We start from the raw sequence: 14485 nt of genomic DNA, 5'->3' as shown, positions 1-14485 counted from the left end.
TGGGGGCGACGAGGCGTGCAGATGCACGTGGGCCGGATTCGGGACGGCGTTTAGAGCTTGAAGGGTCGGCTTGTCCAACCTCCCAGAGAAGGGGGTGTGACCCCAAATCTCAGTCAGACTGAGGGTGCGACCCAACCCCCCAAATCCAAGACATCCAAGCCCGTTTCTTCCGTCTCCCCTCCCCCCCCGCTCCGTACCGCGCCATTACCTGTTGGGCAGCCCCTGCTACCCCGGGGGTAAACATGTGGAGTCAAATGCTGGCTCAGGAAGTTTTGCAGCGACTGTGCGCAATACCTCCTCCCCCCATTGTGACAGGTGAGTTAACCAACATATGCTTTCCCTGTCTCCGGGTCTCAAAAGGATACATGTGCCCTGTTAACAATATTTTGGTACAAGGGTGATTTTTATTTTTTAAGGCAGAAGGAAATTAGGGGCACATCCAGAGGGAATAAATAGATCCCAGAAGTGACGGGGGCCGACCCAGAAACCCTATTTCAGCGCGCATTTCTGAAACACACCTTGGATAAATCTCATTGATCTGTGCGAAGTGTGTGAGAGTCATGGTTCATAGTTTGAAAGAATTCAAATAAATTCTTGGTCACAAAAGCCATAGTTGATAGCGTGAGGGATGTAGAAGACCCTTATCCAAAATGACTACTGGGAGGTCATTCAGTAAAAAGCAGAAAAGCTGTTTATTGAAAACCTCCGGAGGATGATGAGCGTCCCATCAGGAGATAAAGAGAATGCTCCCGGTGGGAGGGCTAAAGAAGTAGTCAAGATACAGAGCTTTTATACAAGAGGTTACATCACAAGGAAGAGAGCATTGAGAAGGGGAGGGGGAGGCATCTAATTGGTTGTTGCTATTTGGGGAGATTGGAATGGAAGGTTTCTGTTTCCCTGAAATCTCCTGATTTCTAGGAAACAGAAAGTCAGGCCTTCAGGCTTAATCCAGCAGACAGTGGTCCAGCTAATAGACTAAATATCGATAAATGTCAAATATTGATAAATGTCATCAGCTCAGATTAAGTAAATATATTTCTAGCTGGCCAAGGCTCTAGTAGATATGAGCTCGCACATATTATACAGGTCATAGAGGAAACACAGAAATAATGAAAATATAATACAGAAAAAGCATTCATACATCCCTGTAAGTTATTCACCTTATCTCTCTCTATTCCATACAATAGGCTAGCCTCTACGTCTAACAAATTAGAAATGGTTCAGGAAGAGTTTTATATGCTGAAAATTTGGGGCTTAGCAGGTTAACAACTTACGATACAGTAAAAAGAAAGATGAGAAGGAACCAGGTAAGGAGACAGGATGCTTTTTAGCAAGATATTGCCAATCAGACAGCATGTTGTGTTTTTTTTTGTTTTTTTTTACAGAGGACAATAAGGAGCAACTGATGAAAAGTTTTATTGCTCTGTATTTCTTAACCAGGTATGAAGTTTTGAGTAGCCCTCTGCAATTATAAGAGTATAAATTTCAACGATGATCCCATTCCTGTATTGATAAAAGCAATTTCTTCACCCAAAGAGTTCCCAGTACCAATGCAATCACAAGTTCAGCTCCATTTATATAGACTTTGTAAATTTTAAAATATCGTCCTTGTAAGAACCCTGTAAAGTACCTATCTCTTGTTATCTCTAGTTTTGCAGGAAACAGAAAAAATAGGTAAAGTGAGATCTAATATGTAACAAAATCCAGTCAATAAGAATTTATTAAGCACCTACTGAGCTAACTGGGGGCGGAATAAAAAATATATAAATTTTAAACAGTCACTGTCTCTTCTTAGCATGGCTTTGTCTTTGTCCAGTGCACTTTGAAAGCCAATTTTGTAGGCTGAAACTTAAGAGGAGAAAGGTGAGACAGGTCCAAGTAAACAGACTGCTGACCACAGAAGCAGAGATTAAATGACTCTTGATGACATTCTCAGGAAGGCAGAAACCTTCAGGAGACATGGATCACCCCATGAAGAATTCTACTAACTCTACCATCTGATAAAGGACTCTTACCACCATTTGACACCTGCCTGACAAAAGGTTATTCCATCTTTTAATGCAGATTCCACCTACCTGCCTCTTAATTTTGTTCCATGGGACTCTTGTCATTCTGGGCTGATTGTTGTCTTTGTGGCTTTGTGTAGCACACCTATATAATAAATCCTCACTACTTTCTTTGGGGAAAAAAAAAAAAAGACTGCTTTCTAAGAGCTCATAATCTAATGGGGAAGAAAATATGCAAATAATTACATACAAAACAATTGTATACAGGATAAATAGGAAATAATCAAAAGAGGAAAGGTACTGGCATTAAGGGAATTGAGGAAAAGCTTCCTGTAAAAGGTAAGATTTTATCTGGGACTTATGGGCATTCCAAGTATTGGGGACAGCTAGTGAAAACGTCTGGAATTAGGAAATAGTGAGGAAGTTAGGTGTGCAGAGTACACAGCAGGGAGTAAAGTGTAAAAAGACTGAAAAGATAAGCATATCATGAAGGGCTTTGAATACCAAATAGGGTATTTTATATGGGAGAAGAGGAGAGGAAAAAAGTATTTATATAACACAATACTAAAAGCAATTTACAAATATTATCTCATTTGATCCTTACAACACCTGAAGAACATTATTTGTAAAGTAGGTTAATTTTAAGTTGAGGAAGCTGAGGTTAAGTGACTTGCCCACACACTAAGAAATATCTAGTGATATGTGAACCCACCAGTCTTCTTGACTCCGGGCCCAGCTCACTATCTACAGCTGCTGCTATCTGCTGCCTCGTTATATTTGATGATATTTGATTCTGAAGGTGATGAGGAACACCTGGAGATGATTGACTGTGGAGAGAGCCATATAATCAGAACTCTAAGGAAATGGATTTGACAACTATGGCCCAGACTGGAACCAGCCTCAAATTGGTGGGTGGCCAGAGCCCAACAAAGCAGCCTGGAGAAGGGAGCATCAAGACACAAACCAAAGTTCAATTTCAAAGAAAGAAAAAAGACTTGTAAGCAAGGACACATGTGAGAGAATCCTGATTCTAATGGGGGAACCCACTTTAGCGTGGGGAGATAGCAATACTTAGAGCTGTAGGGGTTATGTCGAAGATGTTGCATGAGTTACAATTTTATTTCTGAAAAAATTCAGGCTCAAACCATCTCCAGATCAAGCAATAGCATTTGTTTAGGGCATGTACTTGGGATATAGGGTGACATATCCAGCTGGCTTCTTCCAACAGAATGAGATGAAAGTTTTTAAGAAAAGGGAAAGCAAGAAAAAAACAAAAGAGTATGGGCAGAGCAGAAAAACTGGATGGTCTTAGAGAAGATTTTGCATTAATTTGCAGAATCTCAGGTAAAGTATGTATGGAAAAAGTTAAAAAGCCCTTTTGTCCTAATGAAGTCCATGAGAAAGAGAAAGTGACAGGATTATTGGGGCTAGGGCAGCAGATAGACTCCATACCTATGGCCATGCAGTGGCCCTGACAATGAGGGGTAGTTTGATTTATAGCAGGGCTTAATGACCAGAATATGGTACTACAGGTGCTTGTCCAAGTGCAGAGGCTGCCTGATGCTGCTTTGAAAGAAACAATTTTGGGAATTTGGTATGGTTGAAATCATTCTAAGGATGAGTGCAAAAGATTGTGATAAGCACAGCTTGTTTGCTGGACCTTAACTCTGGAAAAAAGAGAAATATCTTGACACAACTAAATCAAGTCTTCTAATCCCAAGCCCTGAGGCTGTGAAAACCACTTGTATAGACCAATGATATTCCCTGCAAAGATATAGATACAGTCTACCCTGCTTGTGTACCCTGTGCTTGAATTGTTCTAATCTTTCTGTAAATCCACAGTTGGGGTAGGTACCTATCGTTCTGTGGCTTTTCTCTGGGTTTTTTAACATTAGATGAACCTAAAGTAAAGGCTATCTGTCCATATAATGGAAATAACATTGGAATTGGAGGCAAGTAAAATATGGGGTTCTAATACTATCTTTGATAGTCTATTCTAGCAATGGACAAAAAACAAATACAAGTAGAATTCCATTTTATAGATACAGATTGCCTCTTTTATGTAAATTACTGACTGTGGTAGGAATAAAAAGACTTCTCCAAAGAAAATTATCTGGCCACAGAGAGTTTTACTCTTTCCTGGAAGGGTACAACAAATGTCCAAGTAGTTAAACACCAGGTAATCTGTGAAAAGAGACAACCTTAATTCGAAGGATCATCAAAAACTTAATGAAAAGATAATATCCAAACTGAGCCTTATAACAAGAATACCAAGAAGAATGAATAAGAAAGGAGGACATTTCTGCAATAGATAGAAATGCATGAAGTATAAGATAGAATGGCAAGTAAAAGGAACAATCTATTAGTAATCTGTAATCTACATTGGCTGGATTGTTTGAAAGGGAGAGGTAAAGTTGAGAGAGCAAAGGGGCTAAAAAGATTAATTGAAATTAGACTTAAATGCCAGGCTAAAGAATTTATGATATATTTTGGGAGAAAATTAGGATATTAATAAAGACTTGATTAGGAAAGTAAGATAGCCAGACTTTTGACTTAAAACTATTTTGGCAGGTGAGTGGAAGACAGGTCAGAGAAGGGATCAATTGGAAACAAGGGAACCAATTCAGTGGACCATAAAAATGAGACATCAAGAGCTCTTGAAGGATTATAGGGGAAAGATGATGAGCTTCATTTTGAATATATTGGAATGGTGATGCTAATGGAGTATATCCAGGTAGAAGATCCAAGAAGAGGTTGGTGTTATGATACTGGAGTTTAACATGAAGACTAGAACTGAATATTTAGATTTGATAATCATATAAATAAAATATACAACTCTACAGGAGCTGATAATTTGATGATCACATTAGCGCCCTGGATACTTTAGAATCAGCCGGAGTCAGGATCAACAAAGGTCTTTGATCTTTATTCTTTGTGGACCTGAAGGAAATGGCAATATGAAGTGAGAGCAATCACCACACGAATCTACCATGAGTCACTCTGGCTCTCTCACTCCACCCCCTAAATCCTCCACCCAATCTCCTATACAACAGATCAAACTTGCACAGAGTAGTGGGCAAGGGCCATTCTTTCTCCAAGCATATGCTAATAGAGTATTGTTCAATTGGTAATTAGCCTTAAGTGCTCCGATCTCAGTGTATCTGCTCAGTTTCAGCCCATTACAGATGAGGTCACTAAGGGAGAGAATATAAACAAAGAGATGAATGGCCAGGACAGAAAACAGAAATGTGTACATTTTGGGTATGTATGGGGGTGTTTCTGGATGTAATGAGACAAGAATAGTGTCACTTTGTCCAGTGGCAACAGATCCATCACAAAATGCCATAAGAGATTTGGGGCTGGGATTATAAAGGTAGAAAAGAGATCTCATGCCAATTTGAAAATTCTGGTAGATTGACTTTCAAGACTTGGCAAAGTGCTTCCTGTAATAGCATATATAACATATATAAAAATATATTTAACAATATCTATAATACATATAATATATATATGTATATATACATGTATACGCATGTATATACATATATATATATATGTGATCTCTTCTTTTTTTTTAATAATACAATCGTTCTCTCTGGGAGCAGGTTTCTTGGGGAGGTTTTCTGGAGGCAGCCTTAGTTTCAGTTCAAAGTAATAATCACTTCAAATACAGCCAGCTGATAAAATCCAAAAGTTTATTTTCTCCTTCCTTGATTCCAAGAGCTTGCAGTTTGTCCTTTGCTTCTGCCTCTGCTTTCTTTAGCCTCCAGCCAGCACAAAGGTGGGAAGATGGAATGAATCTGACTCCATCTCCTAGAGTGGGCTTGTGGGCTTCCTCTAAGAATGCTCTGTCTCTGGCCCTGAGAGCTTCTTGCTTATATACTTTACACTGAGTATACACCAATCATATCACTTGGAAACCATTATTTGTTGTATGATTAAATCAGTGCTAAATTAGATTTAAACATTGTCTCCTCAATTCCACTTAGTACCTTGTTTCAAGTTCTGGCCCATAATATCTCATAGGATCAGATCAATCATACTGAACTATGCTAAATTAGATAATTATTGTCTCTATCAATGCTAATGAGTTAACACTTTGTAAGGATTCCAACATCAAAAATAGTCAAATCATGTGGTTTCACACTAGATTTTGCCTATATATCGCAAATGACCAGGTACCACAGTTTCCTCTCCTCTAGGATCTGAAGGAAGTCTGATAATGGGAGTATTTTTATGATTGTTCTGAATAAGTCAGATTCCCTACCCCCATTCTCTTCTGAACAGCTTGGGGATACTATTGCCTTTATATTGGGAGCAGGAGTGGGGTGAGGATCAATATCCATACTAAAGTTTTATCCATAGAGAAAAATTAGATACCATGGCATACTCGGAAATGGGTGCTATTATACATAATGGTTTCTGCTCCCTCATAATGATAATAGGGATGGGTATGCCTCCACAAAGGGCCATGTATTAAGAAAGATGTGGTCCTTAGGGAAAAGAAAGACTGTGATGTGACTTCTGAAATTCCTAATTATGTGATTTGTGACTGGCCCTATATATCTTTGGGCTAGGTATTTTGAAAGGGTGGAAGAGATACCAGAGGGTCCATCCTGAAGAGGATTCACATAATTCCACCAGACATCCCAAGTCTCAGGGACCTGAAGATATAAGAAACCCTGGGTTCCTATGAACTCGGAGATCAGGAGGTAAGTTTTTGCTTCATGTGCAAGATACGTTGTGAATATGCTTCATCCCTATCCAGGGAAGCTCAAGGATGAGGCTAAAAGCTGGTCCTCAGTTCGTGAGTTTAGTTGATTGAGCAAGATCAGTATAAAATAATCCAAAAGTTATAGGAAGAATGATAATTATGAGTAATCCCAAGAATGTTATTATGTTTTAGATGTTATTAATTTTGGTAAAGAATAAAATAATGTGTTTTTTAAATGACTGTGTAAGAACTAATTCAAAAATAATCATAGATAACTGAAAAGTAAAATAATGTCCTATCATGATAAATAATCCTAACCAGTTTGAAGGAAATAATCTACTTGAGCTGCTAAAACTAGCACAAAAAAATACAGTAGAGATTGGTAGAAATATAAAAAGACAAAATTAAAATTTAGGAAATATGATCAATTTTATTTATTATTGTAATTCACAAGAATTATTCTTAATGAAGAAAGATGGCTATGTTTACTTTGCATGAATGCCTTGACAGTAGATAGCATGAAGCCTAATAAGCTGAAGTAGATCTCCAAAATATACATGAAGAATTCATCATTAAGGAAAAAAAAGAATTTTACAGAGAAAATTAAATATTCTTAATCAATAACAAAACCAAAAATTTATTGAAAACCATATCTGTAACATCAAGAGGAGTACACAGCTGGTAAGTATTAAAAAGCTTCATTGAAAAGAAAACAGAAATGCTACTTAAACATGCATTGATATTCAGAGTATTGTTTGGTGAATTATATGTTAATTCACAATTTGATGGAAAGATGAATTGGCCATATGTTTAAAGATCTTTGTCATTTAACTGAGAAATTTAAATGTTCTTCATTTTCATTTTATGTGAATAATGCAACAGATATAATCTATTTATTCAGTAACATATATATGCTATGTTGTTGAAACTAATGTTGGAGATTTCTGATTTTAAAAATCTATTGATAAATAAACACATTATGAAAAAATCTATTGATAGCAATCCTACATCGATATATTTTTCATTACAATGGATGGAATTGTTTTCACTGAAAATGATAATGTGGGAGAATCATATTGGATTCTGCATGAAATGATTACAATCAGTGTCTAGATGATTAAAATGTGACCTCATGGAGAATTTGAACACATTGCAAGCTTCACAAATAATCATTTGTATCAAAGATTCAAGTTGTTACAAATGTAACAGGGTACGTACAAAGCAGACCTTCCTGCTTCTGGACAACCCTTTGTATATGACAACATTGAGGGGTTTTTGAATTTGGAAGATGATAAACTCTCTGACTACTCCCTGCTGCCATGTATGATTCAGCACTCTTTTACCCTTTGAGATGATGGAGCATTTATTGGCTACTGCATAGAAAAATCTGAATACTCTTAACTTTTGATCCAATTCTCTTCTAGACACATTGTTCCAGAAATCTCCACAAAGAAGCCTGTACATAGCCCCTCCCAAGTATCCCACTTCCCAAACATTTATACCTGGTAAATTCTGGGAGCAGCAGCTCCATTGTAAGGCAAAGCTAAATAAAAGGAAAAAGATCTCCAAAATATTTTATAAAAACATTTTTTTCATCATTGAGGAAAATGGAGCTGTCTTACTTTAACTCAGAAACCACAATTTCAGATATGCTTACAGAAGTGCAAATATCATAAAGAGAACAATAACAACAACAAAAAAATCTGTATAAAACCCACACACACATATATATTGACAGTACAATTCTGAAGGTTTTCAAAAATTTACTGAAATTAAAGATAATAAAAGGAGCAGAACATACAAAATACATGGAGAAAAATTTGTACTTAATAAAAAGTCCTCCCCTGCCCCCCCCCCAAAAAAAAGTGATATAGAGAACAAGTATCATTGCTTTTTCCTGTTTTCTATATAAATATTTATGACAAATCTACATATACATCAAGGCATCCTCAGTGAAGGATATCAGTAGGAAACAGGCTTTTGTAAGCAATATTACACAGTGGATCACATCTTAACCATAAAAACAATTAACTAAAATATGTAGATAAGGTTCCACTGTAATTATTGTGTTGAGTTGAATATGTATGTGTATGGCTTTTGATTCAATAAAGACACCTTAATAGTTCTCTTCTAAAACTGTCTCCTGTGAACATATATCAAAATTATGTAAGATTCTGTAAAAGCCATAACAAAAGATACCTTTTTCAGTGATTCTCCAAACATTAATAGTAAGCAAGAGGCATATGTTGATCTAATCACGTTTTAGTGGATAACAAACAAGAGCCATGAAGAACTGCAGTAGAAAATCCCATTAGTATAACAAATATGATTTTTAAAAAACATGATGAAAGAGTGATGACCACTGTATAGCCTGCATGCTCCACTAACGTACATACCCGTGATGTTAAGAGATACCACGAAAGATCCAGCACTGATTGGAAGTCCTATATTCAACTTACGGTAGGTAGAGTGTGGACAAAAGTCACACAGGAGGGGTAGGCATGAATTGGTTGTGATGCACATTGCTGAGTAAAACATTTCCATCAATGAGGTCAAAGATTTGCTTGAGGATTTTCGTGTTCTCAAATTATCTGCCTAAGTTTTATGAAACTGGTTTTTTGTATCCCTATTAACACCTGCCGAATTAGTTAGTAGTTTTTCGTGTGGCTTCTAGGAAGCAGAGGTAGTAAAACAATTATCCACTGTATCTATTAAACATATTAGTCTTTCTCTATACTTACTATAGTAAGAGAAAAGAAAAACTGTATCTATTAAACATATTAGTCTTTCTCTATACTTACTATAGTAAGAGAAAGAAAAACAGATGAATCGATAATAATAATGTGTGAAAGTGCTACAGTAGATCAAGGCTTCCAAAGCATTTTCTATACATCATCATACTAGCTTGATGGCTAAAGCCTCTTTAGATGAGTTTGGAAAGTTTTAAACTACAATTGTATTGATATTTACATTCTAGCTGTATCAAAAAATTTTCTCAATATTCTCTCCAGAACAATTATTGTTTCATTCTTCATATCCTTTTTAATTTAATTTTATTATTTTTTAATTTATTCCATCTCAAATGAATGACAGAAAATGAAAAAGAAAATTCTTGCTACAAATTTTCATAATTGAGAAGCAAAACAAATTCCCACATTGGTCAGAACCAAAAATTCTAAGGGAGAGATTGCACTTTGCATTTTAACTTGAGTACCTGTCTGGACAGAGATTTTCTAGTATTATGGTTTATTGTTGCATTGATCAAAGTTCTAAAGCCTTTCAAAATTGTTTTTCTTTATGACAAACTATCAATTTTTGGTGTCAGAGACTATACTCATAGATTCATCAGTTATTCTCACTAACTGTCAAATTCTTCTCTCTTCTCCTTTGGGGCAAGAGACTTGCTCTGGCCAAAATTACTCTATGGGTAATTTATGTATAAAATAGCTAAATAAGTTATAGTACACTGGTCTAATGAAATTTTTTTGCCAGAAAATTATAAATATGGAGAAAAAAGGCAATATGAAAATTATTATACAAATTGAGAGAAAACAAGATCAAGAAAAACTAGACTGTATAATATCTTGACTACAACTATAAAAAAAGAAAAAATAAAACAAAGCCAAAGGCAGTAGAACGTCAAGATGCTCTTGAGATACAGAGCAAACATATTTTTTGTTGGTTGTAGATAAGCAAAACATAAGCAAATGAATCCAGAAGCCAAGTGTTTGTTAGATAATTCATTGATTACACTAAATAAAATTATATTAAATGAAAGCTTTGTGTAGGTTATTCTTCCTCCTTTTGCATGCATATCTGTTGCTACTAAGTTTATACTATCATGTTTATAATAAGTTTGTAATAAAATAATTTTAAGTTTGTAATATTGTATATAATGAAATAATTTTTAAAATTTATTTATTCAACTAAATACAAAATAAGAAAAGACAGAAAAGGAAAACAAAATGAAACATCATCAAAAGCCAGGCACAACACCAGGGAGGTTTCAAAATATATAACAATAAATTTGTTTCAAAAAAGCATATTTAATAATAATTGAAAAAATATTTTGTAGATTTGTAATTATTTTGTTCTCTGCTGTACACTTTTTACTTTATTCTCCCACCCCCCTTACTCTCCTTCCCAATCAGGCTACAGTTAAGCACAATGTGTGTGTGTATGCATATATGTGCATATTGTACATGCTTATATTGCATATACATGCACATGAATGCATATGCACATCATGCACACATATGCATGTGCATGTATGTGCTTGTCTATGCAGTGCACATGTATGTGCACTGTCTGCATGTTCACATGCACATGTATGTATTGCATTGTGTATGTATCTGTTATGTATTGTGCATACATTGTGTGTATGTGATATGTATATGAGCATTATGTATTATATCTGTATTGTATTATATCTGTATATGTATAAACTATGTATATGTATATCATATATACCTATATGTATATATGTGTATATAATATATATGTATATTATATATGTGTATATACTATATATGTGTGTATGCATATTATGTATGTGTATATATGTAATGCATGTGTGTATATATATATATATATATATATATGTATATATACATATACACACAAATGTGTTTACACTTATCCACAGACCCCCCCACACATTTATATATCTATATATGTATATATGTACATATATGCATTTACCCATATGTAAAACATGCATCTAAAACAACATTACCATGGCTGACATATAATGTAGATTTCTCTCTTGATTGAATCTTTAAGTTTGACTTTGTCTAAGATCAATAACTACTAGCCAATTTTTTTTTCTAATAAATTCTTCACTTGCCAATTTAGCTCCCTGCTGTTCTCTGTATCCCAGGAAGCCTCACTGCTCCTTCTATCTTCAATTCCTGACTTTGCTTGGACTTTCCATCTATTTTCCTGCTTTTAAGGTCATCTGGTCTCCATTTAAATCTTGTCAACACCTGATTGATAGTGAGCATTTTTCCAAGAGTAGGCCAAGGGAAAGGTTTTTATTCATCCATTCCTTAAATATTCTATAAAGATGAAAAACCAGATAGTTTCTTTCTATTCCTGATTTGCAATTTCATATAGTCACCATAGAGTTCAGGATTAACAGTTATCTAATTGTTTCATTCCTGTTTCTTTTCTTTCCCCAGATATGTGATTATATATATATATATATATATATATATATATATATATATATATATATATATATATTGAAAGCAAAGACAAAAGTAACCAATGCCTTCATTACTCTGAGATCAGCTTAATATTCACTAGGCCATGCTCCCTTACTTCAGATGTATACATCTATGTATTTATGTGCGTGTATAGTAATATGTGTGTGTATATATATATATATATATATATATATATATATACACTCATATATTTTTGTTTATATAATAGTGACACACACACATATATATGTATGTGTGTGTGTATATATATATAAGAGTGACAAGGGAGAAAGAGCAGGAAAGAGAGATAGGGAAGAGAGAGATAAAGAAGGAAGGAAAAAGAAAGAAGAGGAAGGAGAAAAAGAGGAAAGAGAGAAAAAGAAAGAACAATGAGGGAGGGAGAGAAAGGAAAGAAGAAAGGAAGAGAGAAAAGAAAAAGGGAGGGAGAGATGAGAAAAGGAGAAAAAGAGATCGAGGTAAAGAGAATGAGTAGGAGAGAGAGGAAAGGGAAAGAAAGAGAGGAAGAGGGAAGTTGAAAGAGAAGAAGAGAGGGAGAGACAGAGAGACAGAGGAAAGAGGAAAGGAGGGAGAAGGGAGAGAGTCAGCAAAATCTTTGTGAAAAGAACAAATCATTTTTCATGTTATGGTATCTCTAACATTTGACATAGCTTAAGTTTTCAAAATGTATGATATTACCCTGAATTCTTGACAGGATCCCTGTACAAAGCTTTTCAACTCTCTCACCACTCTTCAGAATGTTTGCCAAATTGAGAAACTTAGCCCTAAAAGGAAAGCAGACTGTCATTAAATCAGAATTGAATCTAGACAAGAAATAAATATACTTTTGAATGAAAACAGGCAAATTAATTTTTAAAAGCCCATTTGAACATAAAAGAGGATTGGAACACAGATTTTTAACAGCAGGAGAAATATCTGGGGAAAGAGAATAAATTAGAGGAACTGAACAACAGGGGGAATAAAAAAAGCAGAGTGGGAACCTTGTACGTGGCTAGTTTCACCTGTTTCCAGCTGAGCTGTGCAGATGTTTGAGAAGATATGGGGCTCACAAACCCCAGGCTGCTGACCTCTACTAAATAAATCAAATTCCATATCAAAATAATTGAGCTAAAATGCTCATCTGTCACAATGAATTTCAGAACTGGATGGAGCTTAAGCTGAATGGTTTTATTTAGTGTTCATTTTCAAGAAAAATAGAAGCCACTTAAATGGTGCTACCTTGATTAAGAATCCTCTGAGAACAGAGCTCCTTGAAGATGAAGTAATCCTTTTAAAAAAAATACATAAATCAAGGGAAGCTGTGCTGGCCTGCTTTATGTCACTATACCACAGTGTTCCCACGAAGGTACATGCTCAAGAGACTGAGGGACAAAACTTCTTCTGGGAACAATTTCCTTTTGTCCAAACACATTTGAAGGTAAACAGAGTCAAAATTGGGAAATCACAAAACATTGTCTTAGTTGGTCCACATCTTCTACTACTACTACTACTATTACTACTACTACTACTACTACTACTACTACTATTACTACTATTACTACTACTACTACTACTACTAATAATAATAATAATTTTGTAATGATGATGATGATATCTTATAACAGGCAATATTTTATTTTTTTCTACTCCCCTTTCCCCATCTCAGTTGCTAGTGCCAAGACTTAGCAACAAGACATGATAGGTATGGATATAGTCCAAGAAGAGATATGTAAATACAAAATAGAGGGACAAGAGAGCAGAAGTCATGATGAAGCAATGGGAAGAAAAATTGGGCAATAAGTATAGAAGAAACACTAACAAGAAATAAACCACTGTCTTCTGAGTCAGGGGCTCCATGCTTCTGTTTCTGGGGCATTCTAACTGGTGGTCAAAATGGGTGGAACTGAACTCTCAAAGGAAAGAAAGATGAGAAACCTGACTGTATTTGAGAAAGAACCTAGAAACTCATCACCTTGGGGCAAAGAAGGAAAAAATCAATTCAGCAGAACTAATCAATTCACCAAAGAAAGGTAGACAAATGGAGGTAGAGAAACCAATTAAAAAGTCTAACCTATAGTAATTAATAGTATAACCAAGTGACTAAACTAAGGAGATGGCCATATGTTTTGAGGGAAGAGAAGGTAGAGGAGATAGTTGTGTTGAAGAGGTAGAATTGTCAACATTTAGCAAATGATAAGATATGGGGGTGGAACTGAGAAAGTGAAGGATCACATCCATGGTTATAAACCTGTGTGACTAGAAAGTTAGTGGTACCCTTGACAAAAATAGGAAAATGAAGAAGAGGGAGCAATCTTTGAGCCTTGGAAGGAGAAGAAAATGAATTCTGTTTTAGATATAACAAATTTAAGATTCCTATAGGATATCAGTTTACAATTATTTCATGTGCCATTGATAATGGGGCTCGGAACAGAGAGTGAAGCTAGATTAAGAGATCTGGCAGTTATCTGTGTAGAGATAGTGATTAAACTCATGCCAGACGATGAGGTTAGCAAAAGAATATGAAGAGAAAATAAAAGAGGGTCCAGTATCACACCCATAGC

At 35.4% G+C, this 14485-nt stretch overlaps 1 long non-coding RNA gene across 3 annotated transcripts; it reads left to right on the top strand.

Moving 5' to 3' along the window:
- The first annotated feature begins 81 nt into the window (after positions 1 to 81).
- Positions 82 to 9788, top strand: LOC105749632. Of its 3 annotated transcripts, none has more exons than XR_001120653.3 (4): positions 82 to 315; positions 1386 to 2042; positions 6584 to 6718; positions 8145 to 9788. It is a non-coding gene; the product is annotated as an uncharacterized LOC105749632 (long non-coding RNA). The 3 variants fall into 3 exon arrangements; XR_004232384.1 differs by lacking the exon at positions 8145 to 9788 and having other exon boundaries at positions 1386 to 1440; positions 1817 to 2042; positions 6584 to 8138; XR_004232383.1 differs by lacking the exon at positions 8145 to 9788 and having other exon boundaries at positions 6584 to 8138.
- Positions 9789 to 14485: the final 4697 nt, after the last annotated feature.

This window comes from Sarcophilus harrisii, chromosome 2, assembly GCF_902635505.1.
Source record: "Sarcophilus harrisii chromosome 2, mSarHar1.11, whole genome shotgun sequence".
In the NCBI taxonomy this organism is placed as follows: domain Eukaryota; kingdom Metazoa; phylum Chordata; class Mammalia; order Dasyuromorphia; family Dasyuridae; genus Sarcophilus; species Sarcophilus harrisii.
The sequence above is the reverse complement of the archived record's forward strand: the minus strand, read 5'-3'. Positions and strand labels throughout refer to the sequence as shown.